The sequence below is a fragment of the Dendropsophus ebraccatus genome, chromosome 7 (assembly GCF_027789765.1).
Source record: "Dendropsophus ebraccatus isolate aDenEbr1 chromosome 7, aDenEbr1.pat, whole genome shotgun sequence".
Lineage (NCBI taxonomy): Eukaryota > Metazoa > Chordata > Amphibia > Anura > Hylidae > Dendropsophus > Dendropsophus ebraccatus.
The window spans coordinates 10,917,114-10,930,557 of NC_091460.1; the positions used below are offsets into that span (position 1 = coordinate 10,917,114).

General features: G+C 49.8%; 1 long non-coding RNA gene across 1 annotated transcript; it reads left to right on the forward strand.

The window, feature by feature from the left end:
- Nucleotides 1–9,839: 9,839 nt before the first annotated feature.
- Nucleotides 9,840–12,412, forward strand: LOC138796653 (uncharacterized). Its single transcript, XR_011363779.1, has 3 exons — nucleotides 9,840–9,899; nucleotides 10,591–10,667; nucleotides 12,334–12,412. It is a non-coding gene; the product is annotated as an uncharacterized lncRNA (long non-coding RNA).
- The last annotated feature ends 1,032 nt before the right edge of the window (nucleotides 12,413–13,444 follow it).

Below are 13,444 nucleotides of genomic sequence, written 5' to 3' on the forward strand. Positions count from 1 at the left end.
AGTGCTACTTTCATCTACATAGGGGGGAGAGAATAGTGACGGCTGCAGCTTCCCCATCTATAGACACAGTACAGGCTTCTAGGTGTAATATTCCTGTAATAGATGATGGGGGTTATGGCTCCAGAGATGACAGGGATCTGCAGATTCCTGGACACTCCGGAAATATACAGAATACAGCGTCTGATCACAATGTAATACTGTACATTAGAGGAGGTTTAGCAGGTTATTATATCACAGGTCATAGGAAATGCTGCTATGTATTACAGTATATACACCATAGTGTGACCGCTCGTACAGTATATACTCCATAGTGTGACCGCTCTTACAGTATATACACCATAGTGTGACCGCTCTTATAGTATATACCCCATAGTGTGACCGCTCTTACAGTATATACTCCATAGTGTGACCGCTCTTACAGTATATACACCATAGTGTGACCGCTCTTACAGTATATACACCATAGTGTGACCGATCTTACAGTATATACCCCATAGTGTGACAGCTCTTACAGTATATACACCATAGTGTGACCGCTCTTACAGTATATACACCATAGTGTGACCGCTCTTATAGTATATACCCCATAGTGTGACCGCTCTTACAGTATATACTCCATAGTGTGACCGCTCTTACAGTATATACACCATAGTGTGACCGCTCTTACAGTATATACCCCATAGTGTGACCGCTCTTACAGTATATACCCCATAGTGTGACCGCTCTTACCGTATACACCCCATAGTGTGACCGCTCTTACAGTATATACACCATAGTGTGACCGCTCTTACAGTATATATACCATAGTGTGACCGCTCTTACAGTATATACTCCATAGTGTGACCGCTCTTACAGTATATACTCCATAGTGTGACAGCTCTTACAGTATATACAATATAGTGTGACCGTTCTTACAGTATATACACCATAGTGTGACCGCTCTTACAGTATATACACCATAGTGTGACCGCTCTTACAGTATATACACCATAGTGTGACCGCTCTTATAGTATATACACCATAGTGTGACCGCTCTTACAGTATATACACCATAGTGTGACCGCTCTTACAGTATATACCCCATAGTGTGACCGCTCTTACAGTATATACTCCATAGTGTGACCGCTCTTACAGTATATACACCATAGTGTGACCGCTCTTACAGTATATACCCCATAGTGTGACCGCTCTTACAGTATATACCCCATAGTGTGACCGCTCTTACAGTATATACTCCATAGTGTGACTGCTCTTACAGTATATACACCATAGTGTGACCGCTCTTACAGTATATACCCCATAGTGTGATCGCTCTTACAGTATATACACCATAGTGTGACCGCTCTTACAGTATATACACCATAGTGTGACCGCCTTTACAGTATATACCCCATAGTGTCACCGCTCTTAAAGTATATACCCCATAGTGTGACCGCTCTTACAGTATATACACCATAGTGTGACCGCTCTTACAGTATATACTCCATAGTGTGACCGCTCTTACAGTATATACCCCATAGTGTGACCGCTCTTACAGTATATACTCCATTGTGTGACCACTCTTACAGTATATACACCATAGTGTGACCGCTCTTACAGTATATACTCTATAGTGTGACCGCTCTTACAGTATATACACCATAGTGTGACCGCTCTTACAGTATATACACCATAGTGTGACCGCAGTATATACACCATAGTGTGACCGCTCTTACAGTATATACTCCATAGTGTGACCGCTCTTACAGTATATACACCATAGTGTGACCGCAGTATATACACCATAGTGTGACAGCTCTTACAGTATATACACCATAGTGTGACCGATCTTACAGTATATACTCCATAGTGTGACCGCTCTTACAGTATATACTCCATAGTGTGACCGCTCTTACAGTATATACCCCATAGTGTGACCGCTCTTACAGTATATACACCATAGTGTGTCCGCTCTTACAGTATATACCCCATAGTGTGACCGCTCTTACAGTATATACACCATAGTGTGACCGCTCTTACAGTATATACACCATAGTGTGACCGCTCTTACAGTATATACACCATAGTGTTACCGCTAATACAGTATATACACCATAGTGTGACCGCTCTTACAGTATATACTCAATAGTGTGACCGCTCTTACAGTATATACACCATAGTCTGACCGCAGTATATACACCATAGTGTGACCGCTCTTACAGTATATACCCCATAGTGTGACCGCTCTTACAGTATATACACCATAGTGTGACCGCTCTTACAGTATATACAATATAGTGTGACCGCTCTTACAGTATATACACCATAGTGTGACCGCTTCTACAGTATATACCCCATAGTGTGACCGCACTTACAGTATATACACCATAGTGTGACCGCTCTTACAGTATATACCCCATAGTGTGACCGCTCTTACAGTATATACCCCATAGTGTGACCGCTCTTACAGTATATACACCATAGTGTGACCGCTTCTACAGAATATACCCCATAGTGTGACCGCTCTTACAGAAGGGCTGGAACGGGGCCGCAGGCCTGCGTGCAGGCCCGCATGACTGGGGTTTGGAGGTGGGACCTGCACGTGGGTCTGGGGCGGGGAGAGCACAGGAGGCTATATCAGGGGGTGGGGGTGAGCAGGAAAATATTCCGGCAGGAGACCGTTGAACAGTGCGGATCTCTTGCGCTGCCTCCCTCTCACCATGGCTGACGTACCTGTCCTCCTGGAGCAGATCAGAGGTGCTGCCGGCTCCACTGATGCGGCGTGGTTGGAGGAGAGGCTCAGGGAGCTGCTGGCAGCTGCTCCCCCGGCGAGGAACGCATCCCCCCCGCCGACTGCAGGTACCTCCCGGCGCCCGGCTCGCAGGACCCGGCCGCCGGCCAGATTGAGTCCAGACCAGGTGACAGCAGGGGTCAGGCGGCGCCCACGGAGCCCCTCCGGGGACCCTCCTGGCCGAGCCCCGCGGCCTACTGCCTCTGGTTCTGGAGGAATCCGTACAGGCGGCCTGGCCTAGCGGTGAGGAGCGGGTCCCCTCCCGGCGTGGGGGCGGGGCCTGCCCGTCCCTCCTCAGCTCCCAGTACCTACTCCGCGGCGGCTGCCTCCGGCGATGCTCCGGCCGGACCGCTGGCCCTCCCGCCCACGGCTTCCGGTCCCAGTATGTCCTGGCCCAGCCCCCGCTCAGTTGTGACCCGGCCCCACAGAGATGGCGAGGCGCCTGTCCTGGCGGCCCCTGGCCTGCAGTTGGTAGCAGCGCAAGTCCCTGCAGTACTGGCAGCGCCCACAGTCCACAGACGTGCTTCCAGCTGGGCCTCAGGTGGGGCGCTTGATGAAGATGAGGGGCACAGCCCTGCAGCCCTGACGGAGTCGGATGGTCGTCGGGTGGAGTTGCCTGTGCCGGCTGGTGGGATCACAGCACCTGCGCAGCCTGGTGAGTATTTGTCCCTGTCTTATCCTTTCCCCCCTATTCTGATGTCTCAGGGTGCCGCGGTTAGGCCTACGTTAGGTTCCCCTCTTACTCAATCGATGGGTGGGGGGAGTGGGTTGGGGGGCCAAGGGGATAGCGTTAGCGAGCTGCTGGGTAGTGTACGGGAGCTCCTGGCCAGGTGTGAGTCTGGGTTGGGGGTGAGTGGGGGGGGTTCCCCTATTGCGGCCTGGGTTCAGCAGCAGTCTGGATCACTGGGGACTAGGGTGGAGAGTTCGGTGGGGGGGGGGCAGAGTTCACTACCTACTAGGGTGGCAGTTTCGGTGCAAACGGACAAGAAGAAGGAGGGTGATCAGGTGAGGTTGGATGATAGGGCGCGGGGGGAAGTGTATGTTTGCTTCGAAGGCCCCCTGGGTTCCCATTTGAAGAAGGAGGTTAGGGAGAAAATATGGAAGGACGAATATATAGAGATATTTTCGCTCCTTCCATTGGAAAAATTTAATCTAGACAAGACCAAGAAGGATGATAGTAAAAAAGAGGATGAGGAGAAGAGGCGGTGGCGTCTGATCCCTCAGACTTTTAATAACTGGTTGCAGGCGTTTGCCATCTTGGTCAGTGTTATAGGGGAAAAGGCGCCGGAGCATTGTTCTGGCCTCTTCTGCTATATGGACGCTATTAGTGAGGCTCATCGGGTTTATGGGGGCCAGGCTTGGCTCCGCTACGATGAGCAGTTTCGGCAGCGGAAAGCGATTAGACCCTCAATCAGATGGGATCATAAAGATACCGGCCTGTGGCTTAGAGTAATGGCTCCCACTCGTTACGGCCATTCCTTTCCAGGTGGGGCCGGTTCGGCCGGCCATGGCAATGCGGGGGGGGGGGGGGGTCGTCCTCCGGTGGCCAGCACGCGGGACAGAAGTCCGGTGTATGTTGGCAATACAACGAAGGGCAATGTAGATGGGGGAATGATTGTAAATTCAAGCATGTGTGCTCGGTCTGTAGCAGCACCTTGCATGGGGCAGCAAAATGTTATAGAAAGGGTAAGGGGCGGGGTTCGGGGTCCGGTAATAGCCAAGGGGGAAACACCGGTGAGGCTGGCCGCGATGCTCTCGGACCTAAGTAGATTCCCTGATAGGCAGAGAGCGGAGTTATTGCTGACAGGCTTCAGGGATGGTTTTGTTATCCCATCACCTCCGCACCGTATACCCTTATCGTTGAGGAATTTGATGTCTGCTTACCAGCATCCCCGGGTTGTTTCGGAGAAATTGGGTAAGGAAGTGGCACTGGGAAGGATGGCGGGTCCTTTTAGTTCCCCCCCCCATACCTGATTTGATCGTTTCTCCTCTGGGGGTCGTCCCAAAAAAGGAGCCGAATAAATTTCGGCTCATACATCACCTATCACATCCCAGAGGTTTGTCCGTTAACGATGGTATAGACCCGGAGCTTTGTTCTGTGGTCTATACGTCATTTGATGCGGCGCTACATTGGGTTAGGGCTTATGGGGTGGGCTCTTTGATGGCTAAGGCCGATGTGGAGGCGGCGTTTCGACTCCTGCCGGTCCATGCCGATAGTGTCCGGCTTCTGGGCTGCTTCTGGGACGGTGCGTATTATGTAGATCGGTGTTTGCCCATGGGATGTTCCATCTCATGCGCTTACTTCGAGGCTTTTAGCTCGTTCATTGAGTGGGTGGTACGGGACGTGGCTGGTGTCCAATCCCTCATCCACTAACTGGACGATTTTTTATGCATCGGCCCGGGGGGTTCTCCTGTATGTCGGGCACTGCTGGACACTCTGGAGGGGGTGACGCGGTCTTTTGGGGTCCCCCTTGCACCCGAAAAGACCGAGGGGCCCACTACGGAGTTGAGTTTTCTGGGAATCACGATTGATTCCATTGCCATGGAGTGCCGGCTGCCGGAGGACAAACTTTTGTCCTTGAGGCATGAGGTTGGGCGGATTAAGTTGTGCAAAAAGGTTCAGCTTAGGGTGCTGCAATCGCTGCTGGGGAAGCTGAACTTCGCTTGCAGGATCATCCCTATGGGCCGGGTGTTTTGTCGTAGGTTAGCGGCTGCTACCGCAGGCGTGCAGGCCCCTCATCATTTTATTAGGCTGACCCGGGACCATAGGGATGATCTGGCGGTGTGGGACAGTTTCTTGAAGCAATATAATGGGAGGTCTCTGGTGATGGCGGAAGTTAGGGACAATGTTGACTTTGAGCTGTTTACCGATGCTTCAGGGAGCTGGGGTTTCGGAGCTTACTGTCAGGGACAGTGGTGCGCGGAAAGGTGGCCGGCTGAGTGGGAGGGCTCGGGGTTGCAGCGGAACCTGGCCTTTTTGGAGTTGTTCCCTGTGGTGGTCTCGGTGTTTTTGTGGGGGGACAGGTTTCGGGATAGAAAGGTCAGGTTTCACTGTGATAATATGGGGGTTGTCATGGCTCTTAACAATCTGACGGCTTCTTCTCCTCCTGTGGTGCGTTTGCTGCGTTGCCTGGTGTTGGAGTGCTTGCGGTTGAATGCGTGGGTGGTTGCGGTGCATGTGCCAGGAAGTCTTAATTCAATTGCGGATTCTCTCTCCCGCTCGCAGTTCGATCGCTTTCGGCAGCTGGTGCCCGACGCGGAGATCATCGGTCTGAAGTGTCCGGAGCGCCTCTGGGAGCTGGGCTGCGGGCGGCAGGACAGTTGATTCGGTCTTCCTTGGCTACTGGTACGTGGGCCTCTTACGAGTCAGCGTGGCGGCTGTGGGAGGAGTGGTATGAAGGCATGGGGGGAGTGTCGTCGGAGGAGGGAATGAGAGTGAGCTTGCTTTGTTGGTTGGGGGACATGTCGGTAAAGGGGTGGTCGGTGTCAAGGCTTAACAGGGTGCTGGCGGGCTTGGCTTTTGGATTTAAGCTGCGTCGGTTGCCGGACGTTACAAAGGATTTTGTGGTGGCACAGGCAGTGAAGGGTTTTAGGAGGGGTAAAACGGTTAGAGATTCGCTGCGGCCCGTCGGTTTTCAGTTGTTGGAAAGGTTGGGGGCGGTGGTGGATGAGGTATGCTGTTCTCCCTATGAGGCAGTACTCTTCAGACTGGCATTCGCGTTGGCATTTTTTGGGGCCCTCAGGATTGGGGAACTGGTGGCGCCGAGTGGTAATAGGTTGGGCGGGTTGTTGGTGACTGATGTGCAGATTTTTCCGGGTCGGGTAGAGTTCTGGATTAGGAAGTCAAAAACGGACCAGTTGGGTGTGGGCCGCCGGGTGGTGCTTGGGGAGGTGGGCGGTTCGAGCGTCTGCCCGGTTCGGTGTGTGGAGATGTTTTTGAGCTTGCGCCCTTCTGGTGCTCTCCCGTTCTTATGCCATGCAGATGGTAAGTACCTGTCCCGATACCAGTTTACGGTGGTTTTCCGACGGTGTTTGTCGTTTCTGGGGTTGGATCCGTCTTGTTTTGCACCACATTCTTTCAGGATTGGGGCCGCGACGGAGGCGGCTGGCTGGGGGCTAGGGGCAGAGGTAGTGAAACGGATCGGGCGTTGGGACTCTGATCGTTATAAAGTTTATGTCCGCCCACATTTCCATCATAATTGAGTGCTTATGGGTGGGGCTTAGTTGCCGGGGGGGGGGGGGAACGTGGGCTTAGTCGTGAATGCTTGTTATGTGTCTTGTTTTTCCTCTTGCAGACATAGGCCCGCGCTTAGTGTGGATATTGGGGCATTCCTACGTGGTCCGGGGTACTCGACGCGCGGATGTCCGCCAAAACGGGAGGCAGCTTGGTTTCTCACGGGAGGTGGCGGTCATCAGATGGCTTGGTTTTAGCGGCTTGGTGTGGAGCAGAGTCTTGCCGGAGGTACACCGTTTTGTGGGGTTGGATCGTCCTCCTGAGGTGTTAGTTCTCCATGTGCGGGGAAACGATCTGGGCGCCCGCCCTATGCGGGAGCTTATTAGGGACATTAGGAACGATCTGTTCAGGCTGTGGAGGGAGTTTCCGGGTACGATTATTGTTTGGTCGGAAATTGTTCAGCGGGCGACCTGGCGCACAGCCAGATCAGTCGAACGGTTGAACAAGGCTAGGATTAAAGTTAATCGAGCAATCTCTGGTTTTGTCACGCGTAATGGAGGAGTGGCTGTCCGTCATGTGGAGTTGGAGGGTGGCCAGGAGGGCTACTGGTTAGGGGACGGGGTACATTTGTCAGCAGTTGGTATCGATATGTGGGTTCTGGCTTTACAGGACGGAATCGAGAGGGCTTTGGGGTTGTGGGGTCTCTCGCAGGCTTGAGGGGGGGTCAAGGCCTACTCGTGTATGGCGGGGGAGTTCCTTGTAGTTAGAGGTCAAATTGGTGGGGGGATGGGGGGATCAGCGTGGGGTATGACCCTCCTCCTCAATAATGATTAAGGCAATTTTTGGAGGTCTGGCGCATTAATGGGCTCTCTAATGGGAGGTGTATCACCAGAGAGCAGGACTTGGTTTTGGTAGCCATACATGGCTTGGTGTCTCTGAGTCGTGCTGGGCGGCTGGAGGCAAAAAGGATACAGAGATTATTAATTAGATGTGGGCGTCAGATATACGGGGTAGCTACAAGGACCTCCTCCAGGGCTATTGAACCTGTGTTAATGTTATATAAAGTTATTGGGTTAATTGCAATAAAAGTTTGATACATTTTTGTATGTTTTGTATAAATAAACATTGGCTGCTGTGGCCATATTTAGCCAAACAATGCCTCAGTTTTTCTTGGGAAAAGGGGGAAATGGGAGGTAAAGGGGGTGGGGGGTGGTCAGGGAGGAGTTGGTGTTGTGGGGGCGTGGTTTTTGGGACCATACTCTACAATACCAAAGTCAAGTATATACCCTATAGTGTAACCGCTCTTAGGGTATAAACCCACACACCGTATATGCAGCGTATTTACTGCTGCGATACGCAGCAAATACGCAGCAAACACGCAGCAAATACGCAGCAGATTAGATCTAAATAACTGAACACAGCATCAAATCTGCACCAACAAATCTGCTGCGTATTTGCTGCATATTTGTTGCGTATCTGCTGTGTATACGGTGTGTGGGTTTGTACCCTTACAGTATATACACCACAGTGTGACCGCTCTTACAGTATATACACCACAGTGTGACCGCTCTTACAGTATATACACATAGTGTGACCGCTCTTACAGTATATACCCCATAGTGTGACCGCTCTTACAGTATATACACCATAGTGTGACCGCTCTTACAGTATATACACCATAGTGTGACCGCTCTTACAGTATATACACCATAGTGTGACCGCTCTTACAGTATATACACCACAGTGTGACCGCTCTTACAGTATATACACCACAGTGTGACCGCTCTTACAGTATATACACCATAGTGTGACCGCTCTTACAGTATATACACCATAGTGTGACCGCTCTTACAGTATATACACCATAGTGTGACCGCTCTTACAGTATATACACCATAGTGTGACCGCTCTTACAGTATATACACCATAGTGTGACCGCTCTTACAGTATATACACCATAGTGTGACCGCTCTTACAGTATATACACCATAGTGTGACCGCTCTTACAGTATATACACTATAGTGTGACCGCTCTTACAGTATATACACCATAGTGTGACCGCTCTTACAGTATATACACCACAGTGTGACCGCTCTTACAGTATATACACATAGTGTGACCGCTCTTACAGTATATACACCATAGTGTGACCGCTCTTACAGTATATACACCATAGTGTGACCGCTCTTACAGTATATAGACCATAGTGTGACCGCTCTTACAGTATATACACCATAGTGTGACCGCTCTTACAGTATATAGACCATAGTGTGACCGCTCTTACAGTATATACCCCATAGTGTGACCGCTCTTACAGTATATACACCATAGTGTGACCGCTCTTACAGTATATACACCATAGTGTGACCGCTCTTACAGTATATACACCATAGTGTGACCGCTCTTACAGTATATACACCACAGTGTGACCGCTCTTACAGTATATACACCATAGTGTGACCGCTCTTACAGTATATACCCCATAGTGTGACCGCTCTTACAGTATATAGACCATAGTGTGACCGCTCTTACAGTATATACCCCATAGTGTGACCGCTCTTACAGTATATAGACCATAGTGTGACCGCTCTTACAGTATATACCCCATAGTGTGACCGCTCTTACAGTATATACCCCATAGTGTGACCGCTCTTACAGTATACAGTGGCGTAGCTACAGGGGTCGCAAAGGTCGCGGTCGCGACCGGGCCCCTAGCCAGGGGGGGCCCGGGCCCCCCCCTCGCCTCACTCGGTACTTGTGTATTGCTGCAGCTGCTGTTCGCATTAGAACCGAGAGGAAGGCTCTGGCACTTCCTGGTTCCCACAGTGCATGCTGTTTGCTCACCTCTCCTCTGCTCAACCCCCCTTCTCCTGACGACCAATCATTGGAGAGGAGGAGGGCCAGGCACAAGCTACTATGAGAATTCTTCCTGCCCCTGCATTGGCCACCCGCAGGTATGTTTTTTAAAATGTTGAGGGGAGATACTGTGTATAGGGGCTGGGGACATGTGCATAATGTGTATGGGGGATGGGGACATAGGCAGGGGATGGGGACATGTGCATATTGTGTATGGGGGATGGGGACATGTGCATAATGTGTATGGGGGATGGGGACATAGGCAGGGGATGGGGACATGTGCATATTGTGTATGGGGGATGGGGACATAGGCAGGGGATGGGGACATGTGCATATTGTGTATGGGGGATGGGGACATGTGCATATTGTGTATGGGGGATGGGGACATAGGCAGGGGCTGGGGACATGTGCATAATGTGGATGGGGGATGGGGACATAGACATAATGGGGGAGATTTATCAAACATGGTGTAAAGTGAGACTGGCTCAGTTGCCCCTAGCAACCAATCAGATTCCACCTTTCATTTCCCAACGAGTCTGTGAGGAATGAAAGATGGAATCTGATTGGTTGCCGGGGGCGACTGAGCCAGTTTCACTTTACACCATGTTTAATAAATCTCCCCCAATGTGTTTAGAAGGCTGGAGGGGTAGGCAGGGACTAGGGACACATACTGTACCAAGGAGGGGGGGGGGGATCATTGCACTATAGAAGGGATATTGAGGAGAAGGCAGGAGGGACACTGTGGCTGGGGGAATACTATTATTATTTTTTTATTTATTTTTTTTTCAGAGAAGTGCTAGATAGTCTAGACTACCTTTCACTGGTCTGAAGAAGACTTAGCGAGACATCTCTGATTAACAACTAAAGTAAGTAGAATTTTTAATTAGTGATGTCACGATACCAGAATTTTGAGTTCGATACCGATACCAACTTTTTTTTTTTCAATGCTCGATACCAATTCGATACTTAAAAAAATTATATTTAAGGGGAAAAAAAAACAAAAAAAAAACATAAGAATAGAAATGACCCCCCCTCCCCCAGGTTCAGGTCAGTACGAACCAATTTATGTTCCCTAATTTTATTACTTTAAAAATAAAGTCCCCATGATTTAAAATAAATAAAAACTTGCCCAACTCTGACTCACTTTTTTTATCTCTCCGCCTGTCTGGCCGGGGGGTGAGGGGCATTTTTTGCGCTGTGATCTGTAGTTTTATTTAGTACCATCTTTTTATGGGGTACTGAATTGGGTGGTTTCTGCACTCTCGGTATACCGTGCGTGATCAGGAAAGTGACAGGTAGTGTGGACAATAACACTTCAGCTGCCAGAGATGGGGATTGTAGTCATGTAACACACAACTGCTATCAGGTGGGAGGATGGGGGTTGTAGTCATGTAACACTTTAACAATCAGAGGGTGATGGGGGTTGTAGCCATATAACACACACACCAGCCAGCAGGGGGGATGATGGGGGTTGTAGCCATATAACACACACCAGCCAGCAGGGGGATGATGGGGGCTGTAGCCATATAACACACACCAGCCAGCAGGGGGGATGATGGGGGTTGTAGCCATATAACACACACCAGCCAGCAGGGGGGATGATGGGGGTTGTAGCCATATAACACACACCAGCCAGCAGGGGGGATGATGGGGGCTGTAGCCATATAACAGACACCAGCCAGCAGGGGGGATGATGGGGGTTGTAGCCATATAACAGACACAAGCCAGCAGGGGGGATGATGGGGGTTGTAGCCATATAACAGACACAAGCCAGCAGGGGGGATGATGGGGGCTGTAGTTTTACTATTCCTGGTGTCAGGGCATGCTTACCGGTGACCTGGATTTGTCTGTGATCTGCAGGTTACAGCCCCCCTCCCCCTCCCAGTCAGAGTCAGGCCGACTGTAAACCCCCCACATTGTGTCTGCTCCGGAGTCTCCTGCCGGCCCCGGCCTCCCGCCTCCTCACACTCCTGCCGCCCCCACCACCTCATAGTCCGGTGCAGATGTAGTGGCTGCATCTCCTGCCGACCCCTGCTCCAGCCTTCTCCTCTCCCGGACACCGCCTCTTACACATTCATTTTGCACCCTTGTGGCCCTTTTGACCCTTCAAAATATAAATGGGCAATGACTGCACATTGCCCTGTGTAATAGGTGATGTGCAGCCATTGGCCAATTTATTTTGAGGGTTCAGAAGTGAGGTAACAGTGTTTTCTGACTGCTGGCCTTGTAGTGGTGATTATCTGTCTGACATTGTAATAGTGATCAAGATTCATCAATCTGTCAGAGACGAAAGTGAGATGTGTTTTTATTTCAGACAGATAGCAGCCAATTACAGCTCAGCTTTCATTCCTCAGAATTGGCTGTGATTGGTTACCATCTGTCTGAGACAAAAATGTGTCTTGATTTTTGTCTTGGGCTGATTGATAAATCTAGGTCAATGTATGGACTCTCACAAGGTACAGATCTGACATAAAGAAAAAAAAAATTCAACACTATTATTAGCAGACCTAACTATTTATTTCCTGCTCCTAGGTCTGCCACCATGTGTCCTCCCAGTAACCAGGCCTCTCCAGTTTAAAAATAAAATGCTACTGTCCTTTTACTTAACAACGCTCTTAAAGTATTAAACTATATACAGCATGAGATATTAGCTTTGTCGTAATTATGGGGGGTGGTTTTGCGAGTGATAGTGTGCGTGCGTGTGTGTGGAGGGGGGGGGGCCCAGATTGACCTCTTGCACTAGGGCCCATGAGACATTAGCTACGCCCCTGACAGTATATACACCATAGTGTGACCGCTCTTACAGTATATACACCATAGTGTGACCGCTCTTACAGTATATACACCATAGTGTGACCGCTCTTACAGTATATACACCATAGTGTGACCGCTCTTACAGTATATACACCATAGTGTGACCGCTCTTACAGTATATACCCCATAGTGTGACCGCTCTTACAGTATATACACCATAGTGTGACCGCTCTTACAGTATATACACTATAGTGTGACCGCTCTTACAGTATATACCCCATAGTGTGACCGCTCTTACAGTATATACACCATAGTGTGACCGCTCTTACAGTATATACCCCATAGTGTGACCGCTCTTACAGTATATATACCATAGTGTGACCATAGTACAGTATATACACCATAGTGTGACCGCTCTTACAGTATATACACCATAGTGTGACCGCTCTTACAGTATATATACCATAGTGTGACCATAGTACAGTATATACACCATAGTGTGACCGCTCTTACAGTATATACACCATAGTGTGACCGCTCTTACAGTATATATACCATAGTGTGACCATAGTACAGTATATACCCCATAGTGTGACCGCTCTTACAGTATATACACCATAGTGTGACCGCTCTTACAGTATATACACCATAGTGTGACCGCTCTTACAGTATATACCCCATAGTGTGACCGCTCTTACAGTATATACACCATAGTGTGACCGCTCTTACAGTATATACACCATAGTGTGACCGCTCTTACAGTATATACCCCATAGTGTGACCGCTCTTACAGTACAGACTCCATAGTGTGACCGCTCTTACAGTACAGACTCCATAGTGTGACCGCTCTTACAGTATATACACCATAGTGTGACCGCTCTTACAGTAT